We start from the raw sequence: 8,337 nt of genomic DNA, 5'->3' as shown, positions 1-8,337 counted from the left end.
TATATATATATATATGTATGTATGTATATGCATATATCCAAGAGAGTTAGAGGTTGTGAATCCAACCAACTAAGGGATAATATCTATCCAATATACTGCTGGTAGAATACCCAATTATTAATACACAAGTGTTTTTTCATTGCATGGCAATTACACTACTGAATGTAATAAATGGGTGAAGGTAAAAAGTTATTTTACCCTTAATTCATATAGAAATTAGAAAATGGAGGGGATCAAGAGTTGGTATTTTATATATTATATATGTAAAGCATAATATGTTATACATGTATGTATATTGCTATAATTGTCTTTTTTAAAAAATAAATAAATAGACAGAATATAATGTCTATAAGTTGATGAATACCACCTCTTGATCCCCTCCATTTTCTTATTGCTATATATATATATATATATATATATACACACACACATATGTATGTGTGTGTATGTGTAAATTTGGTTATGTGGCAGAAATTTAGAATGTGAGAATTGAGGAATGAAGAGTCTAAATGAATAGACAAACAGAAGCTCCATAGTAGTGAAGCTATGAATGAATTAATAAAGTTTTGAGGTGATAAGCCTCTGGGTGTTAATTGCTTATCTCATCATACAATGTATGTACACATTCTACATAACGTACTGCTCTGTGTGATGGAGGTGGTGGGGGTGTGACTAATGATTACCATGGATGTGTCAGCGAGAGTAGGGGGAGGGAATCAACGGGTTGGTGGGGGAGGTGGAAGTTATTTAATTGAACCTGAACAAAAAATCCACTTTCTGTGAAGTTTGGTAAGAAATATTTTTTTATCTAAATATTATGTTGTGTGTCTTTAGTGGGTGCAGTAGTGACCACCCTGCTGCTGGTTCACCCCCCCCCCATCACTACCCACCACTAACAAACCTTTGTCATCTCAACTCACTAAGGACCAAGAGGAATTTGGAAGAATTTGGTAGGAAATCACTTGTAGTGTGTGTATGCATGTGTGTGTGTAAGTATATATATATATATGTTGGAACTCTGTCGGTTATGATGATGAGTATTCCAGTTGATCCAATCAACGGAACAGCCTGCTCATGAAATTAACGTGCAAGTGGCTGAGTACTGCACAGACACGTGTACCCTTAACATAGTTCTCGGGGAGATTCAGTGTGACAAGGCTGGCCCCTTTGAAATACAGGTACAACAGAAACAGGAAGAAAGTCTGAGAGAGAGTCCTAGGGTCAATCTGACTAAACGCGGTGCTCCTCAAATGACTGAAACAAGAATAAAAGAATCATCCTCATCATCGTTAAACGTCCGCTTTCCATGCTAGCATGGGTTAGACGATTTGACTGAGGACTGGTGAACCAGATGGCTGCACCAGGCTCCAATCTGATCTGGCAGAGTTTCTACAAATATATATATATTTATATATACATACACATGTGCATGTATCTATGCATACATATACATGTATGCATGTATATGTATACATACAAGTATGCATACACACACACACACATATATATATATATATATATATATATATGTGCGTGTGTAATATAAATTGTCTCCCTTTATTTTACAATTAATTCTTTTCAAGAATATATTTTAAAAGAAATTACAACCTAAATGGAATTTGCGTTTAGCTGATTGCTAATCAGTGCCGAGGTGCAGAGGTGCTGATAAAGTATGCTAGCATGGTGCGGTGATGCAGTGTAGTGATGTAATTATGGTGTGGTGGTGAAAGAGTGGTGTGACAGTGGGGTGTGGTGCAGCAGAGGGTGTTGGGTGGAGCAGTAGTATGGTCATGTTGTAGTGTTGGGTTGTGTGGCAGTGTAATGTATTTTTGTGGTGAAGGGTGGTGTGTGTCGGTCTGCTGTGATGTGATGGTTTGGTGGTGTACAGTTGTGTAATGAGGTGTGGTTTGGTGCAGTGGTATTGTATAGCCTATAAGTGTTGTAGTGGTAGAAGTAGTAGTGGTGGCAGAGGCAGTGGTAGCGGCAGCGGTAATGGTAGTGATGATGGTGGTGGTAGTGGTGGTGGTGGTGGTAGTGGTGGTGGCAGCAGCAATGGTAGTGCTGGTGATGGTTGTAGTGATGGTGATGGTGGTGGCAGTGGCAGAGGTTGTGGTGGCAGTGAGGATGGTTGTAGTGGTGGTACTGATAGTAATATTGGTGGTGGTGGTGGCGGCATGGCAATGGTAGTGATGATGGTGGTGGTGGTGTTAGTGGTGGTGGTGTTAGTGGTGGTAGTGGTTGTAGTGGTGGCAGCAGTGGTACTGGAGACGGTGGTGGTAGTAATGGTGGTGGTGGTGGAGGTAGTGGTGGTGATGATTGACACAGAACACTTATGATGTAATTATCAACATAAACTGTAACATTAACACCATTTGACAGCACTCTATGATGACCACCACCACAACCACCACCACCACTACCGTTACTACTACTATCTATTGTATGTGCAGATGGAATGAGGGGTGAGAGGGTAACCAAATGACAACAGGGTGCAGGGTCATCTCAGAGGCTCATGTTAACCCTGTGGAACTGGGGAAACAGGAAGTGTATCTGTGTGTGTGAGTGTGTGCGCGCACGTGAATGTGTACACCCACATGTCATGGGTTGAGTATCACCTCCCACATACGAGACCGCCCCTCTCCCGTGGGACTGTAAGGGTTAACAGGAAGTCAGTTCTGATCATAAGGCCTATATCACTATCACCACCACCACCACCACCACCCAGGGACCACTTGTCACTGTTCGTTGACTGTGGCCCCCACCTTAGAACAATCCTACAAACTCTACAGGATTGTCTCCAGCATTCAGTGTTGACATACCATCCTACAGCTGTGTACACTCTACAGGATGTTCATCACACACACACACACACACACACGGAGGGGGGGGGACGTCATACTTTTTTTTTCTCTGCTATGAATGTTTAGATGGTGGCGGAGGTGATGGCGGCTATGATGCAGAAGGGAAGAGAGGGTGACAGAGAGAGAGAGGAATGAAGAGAGAGGAAGAGAGAGAGAGAGAGAGAGAGAGAGAGAGTAGGGAGAAATTTAGCCAAACCTCCAAATAATTGTTGCTGATGTAATGACAGAACCTCAAGTGGTGGAGCTGACTAGGGCTGGAGGTGGAGGTGGGGATGGGGTTTAGTAAGGGAAGGGTGGTAGGGGTGGCAGTGACAGTGATGGTGGTGGTTGGAGGGGGAAGAGGAGAAGGTGGAGGAGTTAGTGAGTGGAATCAGGTCAACTTAGATTGTTTCTTCAGTGGCATCCACACTCCTCCTCTTTATCATCAGAAGTGGCAACAGTAATTGCAGAATATACATACATGTGTGTGTGTGTGTGTGCATACACACACAAATATATATGTATATATGTATATATATACACATATATAAACATTTGTATGTGTGTGTGTATATATAAATGTATGTATATATACATGTATATATATGCATCTATACATATATATGTATGCATACATACATATACATATGTGTGTGTATGTGTATCATCATTTAACATCTGCTTTCCATGCTGGCATGGGTTGGACGGTTTCACTGAGGGCTGCACCAGACCCCAACCCGATGTGGCAATGTTTCTACAGCTGGATAGCATATATATATATATATATATATATAGGCACAAGCATGGCTGTGTAGTAAGAAGTTTTCTTCCCAACCACACGGTCCCTGGTTCAGTCCCACTGCATGTCACCCCTGCTGCCTCATGCTGGCCAAAGTTTTGTGAGTGGATTTGGTAGATTAGAACAAAAAGCCCATGTATATATCAATGTGTGTGTCTTTGTGTATGTGTTTGTCCCCTACCACAGCTTGACATCCGGTATTGGTTTATTTTTGTCCTAATAACTTGGCAGTTCAGCAAAAAGACATTGATTGTATAAGTACCAGTCTTCAAATATAAATACTGGAGTTGATTTGTTGCATTAAACTCTTCGAGACAGTATTCCACCATGGCCATGATTTAATGACTGGAACAAGCAAAAGATAAAAGCATACATATTCACATACATATATGTCTACATAAATGTATGATCATCATTGTCATCGTTTAACGCCTGTTTTCCATGCTGGCATGGGTTGGACGGTATGACTGAGGTCTGGAGAGCCAGTGGCTGCACCAGGCTCCAATCTGTTCTGGCATTGTTTCTACAGCTGGATGCCCTTCTTAATGCCAACCACTCCGAGAGGGTAGTGGGCGCTTTTTACGTGCCACCGACACAGAAGCCAGTAAGGCAAGCCTATACATATACATGTCCATGTATATACATACATGCATACGCACGCATGCGCATACACACACACATAGATATTAATATCATCATCATCATTTGGCATCTGTTTTCCATGCTGAATGATGATGATGATGATTATGATGTATATATATATATATATATATATATATATATATATATATATATATATATATATACACACACACATCATCATCGTTTAACGTCCACCTTCCATGCTAGCATGGGTTGGATGATTTGACTGAGGACTGGCGAACCAGATGGAATATATATATATATATATATATATATATATACATATATATTTATACATATACACATATATACATATATATATACATTTATGCATCTATATTTATATATATAGTTATATTTCAGGATGGTCATCAGGAATCTTGCAAAACAAATTCATAAATGTGTGTACATATATATATATATATATATAATACATATATATTATTATATAAATACTTATATATATTGTTATATTTCGGGATGGTCATTAGGAATCTTGCAAAACAAATTCATAAACATGAATATATATATATATATAGGGTGACCCAAACAAACAGGAAGTTTTGTAAAATCAAGCAAAAATAGGAAAATATTCTCTTCAACTTTTAATCCATGTTTTTATGTGTTTCGAGGGAACTTGACCATGACACTGCCTTGACTGAAAATAAATGAATGTTGGTGACAGGAAGGGCATCCAACCATACAAAACCTTCCTCAACAAATCCTGTCTGACCCAAGCAAGTATAGACAAGTGGACATTAAAATGAGAATGATGATGATAATATATTATGTTTATGTACTTGTTTTGCAAGATTTCTGATGTGAAATCGTGGATTGAAACATATATTGTTATATTTTGGACATTCATTTTTTTTTTTTTTTTTTTTTTGCTTAATAAACACATGCACGAGACATTTGTTCTTCACTTCAGAATTATTATTGTTCTTTTTAACTGAAAATCTTCCATCAGAATGGACTGAATAGAACAGGAGACCTGTGGGATGGAGAGTTGCTGAAGAGGTCAGAGGATGTGTGAGATGATTTTTAGACAAAGAACAATAATAAATCTGAAGTGACAAACAAAGGCATAGTGCAGGAGTTTATTTGGCAAAAGACAAAATGACCATCCTGAAATATAACAACAGATAATATGTATTCGTATATATATATATGTGCACACACACACATCAAAATATTAGACTTTTACAGAATCCATGCATCAAATTAGTATTTATGTGACAGAAAGCATTTATTATTTAGTGGATATTTTTATAATTTTAGTCTGGGTGGCTCCGTCTTGCCAGAAAATTTGTCACCACCTGAATCTGGGAATATCTCTCATGTTTAATTTGTAGATGATCTGAAGTTCTATGGACCAAAGACAATGTAGTGGGTATGGACCCAGACTGGAGCAACATGAAATAAAGTGTCTTGCTCAAGGACACAACACACCACCAGGAATCGAACTCATGACTTTACCATTGTGAGCCAACTACCCTAACCACTAAGCCACATGCCTTCACGTTATAGAAATGTAACAAATTTATTACAGATGAATTTTCATGAGAAAATCTTATAAGAATCCCCTAAGACTCACATTATCTTCTGCTACCATGTAAGTCCGTTTATTATAAGCTGACAATTTGAGCAGGTACTCTCACAGCCTTAGGCCAATCAAAGCTTTGTAAATAAAATATAATCGATGGAAAAAAAACTATGTGGAAGTATCATTCCTGTTGTATGATTTAGGTTATTTAACTAACTGCAGCTGTTTCAAGTCTCAAGACCAAGTGTGTACTATGAAGGTAACCTATTCAACTTAGTGACCTGAAAAAGCGTAAGGTGCAATATACTGTTTTTACTAACTCGTGTAAAAAATATAAAGGATAGGGATGAATTTCCAATTGTTGCAGTCTAAATGATAGAGGTAGTTGTGAAGACTTAGTAGAAAAAGTTAGGAATGACTGTAACTAGTGATTTTTAGTCTCACATGACTTACCTCCCTTCAACAGTAATCACAGAGCTTCTATGGGGTCACTCAAGCTCCTAGAAATAATAGCCAAATCTCCCTCAAGTCACAATATACCATCATATGAGGAAAGACACATTGCACATGTCCCACCCCAAAGAAAAATGGGATGGTCATGATTGAAATATATTTGGTCACAGCTGGCCTGGAGCTAAACAAAATGTTTATATATATGTTTATTTATATATATGTGTGTGTGTGTGTGTGGAGAAAGAGAGAAAGAGCTATGCATGATAATGTATGTATATGGAGGACTGTATGATGTGTTTAGGACGTATGGTAGTGTATGCAGAGGACAACATGTGGTGTGTGTCAGGAGATAACCTACAGGAAATAGTGGCAACCTACAAAGAAATACTGAATTTTTAAAGTCTTAACGCTTCAGGTTTATGAGAAAGGATTAAAGAAATTCTGTGATATTCATACTTATCAAAAAAGAATTTGTACAAGGTAAGTGGGTCACAGATCACATTTGCCAAATACTTCTTTTGTAAGACATTCACCAACCTGATCACAGTAATGGAAAAACTATTTCCTGCTACACAAAAGGGAGAAAGAACAGGACGAAACAATTTCAGCAGCTTGAAGTGAATGAAATACCTCCATAATGTGAAGTTGTGCATTGACACGCTTTGTTAAGACCTTATATCTCATTTACAACATAAAATTTGAAGACACTAAGAGAGCTAAGACAGTGTGACGTCTGGATCTTTTGCAACAGTATTAAAAGTGAAGAGGCAAGATTCAGGGGTACAAAGCAGTTCAAACATTTGGATTTCTGAAATGGAGAAACAATAGAAAAAAATTCTAACGTAGTACAAGAAACCTGCTTCTGCCTCTGTCACACTCTAACCTTTCATCCTCTAACACAAGTACCCCCCACTCAAATGCCCAGCCCCTCTCATAATTCCTTGTCTTGTGAGTTACTTGGTCACCCTGCCAGTGTTGGTGCCATGTTAAAAGCATCCAGTCCACACTGTAACATGGTTGGCATTTGGAAGGGTAGCTAGCTGTAAAAATCATGTCAAAACAGACACAGTAGCCTAAGGTAGATTTTCTACCTGGCCGGCTCCTGCCATCTGTCTTACCCATGCATGCATGGAAGACGGACATTAAACAATGATGATGATGATGATGTAGTGGGGTGGGGTAGTTAACGGGCTGAATCTTACATAACCGTGGTACTTGTATGTCAACCAACTTCTGCACAATATCAGACAAAATCAGAATGAAGGGCCGTAACTCGGTAACACTACCATTTCAAATTTCAGTGACAAAATCAAAATTTTCTGAGACAATACTTAATTCGATCTAATAGTATAACTGGTATCTTTTACCTTATTGGTCCGAGCGTCATAAAGGGGCATAACTTTAAAATATCATAAGACATTTTCACCATTCTTCTACTGATTTCTTTGTTTATGACTCACTCATCAATTAAAGACAAATAAACAGCAAGAAGATTTATTTATATTTTTATTATTATTTTTCTTTAACTTTGGCGTTTGTTTTCAGAATCTAGTCCTTGTCTTTATATTTCAGATAATATGGGAGGAATTATATATGAACTGCTGATAACAAGAAAAAAAAAAAATGGTTTGGAGAAATAGCAAAGAGACTAAAGAAATCCTGAAATAATGGAAAATATCTCACAATTCCATTTAACCAATAATTTCACACAGTTCCAGTTTTTGTATTGTTTTTTTTTTTTTGGATTAAAATTTTTTTATGATTACGTTATATATTTCTTTATTGTTTTGTTTGTTGAATTTGGTTTTATAAAGTCTGAGAGAGAGAGAGAGACAGACAGACAGACAGAAAGGGTATGTGTTTAAGTAAGCCTGTGTGTGTGTACGTTTGAGAGAGAGAGAATATATGTGTGTGTGTGTGTGTGTGTGTATATTGACAACATGATGTAAATCATTTGAATATTGTGGTGTTAGAATAGGTTATTTCCATTGGAGTAGGAGGGAGACAGAAAGAGAATGTGATGACAAAGAGATAACAGTGATGTGTATATATATATA

General features: G+C 37.8%; 1 long non-coding RNA gene across 1 annotated transcript in view; it reads left to right on the top strand.

Moving 5' to 3' along the window:
* The window catches only part of LOC128250304 (uncharacterized), a 16,362-nt gene extending 8,312 nt beyond the window's left edge, over nt 1-8,050 (top strand). Inside the window, exon 2 of the long non-coding RNA XR_008266315.1 lies at nt 7,853-8,050. This is a non-coding gene — a long non-coding RNA (uncharacterized LOC128250304). The remainder of the gene's footprint in view (nt 1-7,852) is intronic.
* The last annotated feature ends 287 nt before the right edge of the window (nt 8,051-8,337 follow it).

This window comes from Octopus bimaculoides, chromosome 20 (genome assembly GCF_001194135.2).
Source record: "Octopus bimaculoides isolate UCB-OBI-ISO-001 chromosome 20, ASM119413v2, whole genome shotgun sequence".
Classification (NCBI taxonomy): domain Eukaryota; kingdom Metazoa; phylum Mollusca; class Cephalopoda; order Octopoda; family Octopodidae; genus Octopus; species Octopus bimaculoides.
Note: the sequence above shows the minus strand (reverse complement) of the source record. Positions and strands in the feature narration are given on the sequence as shown.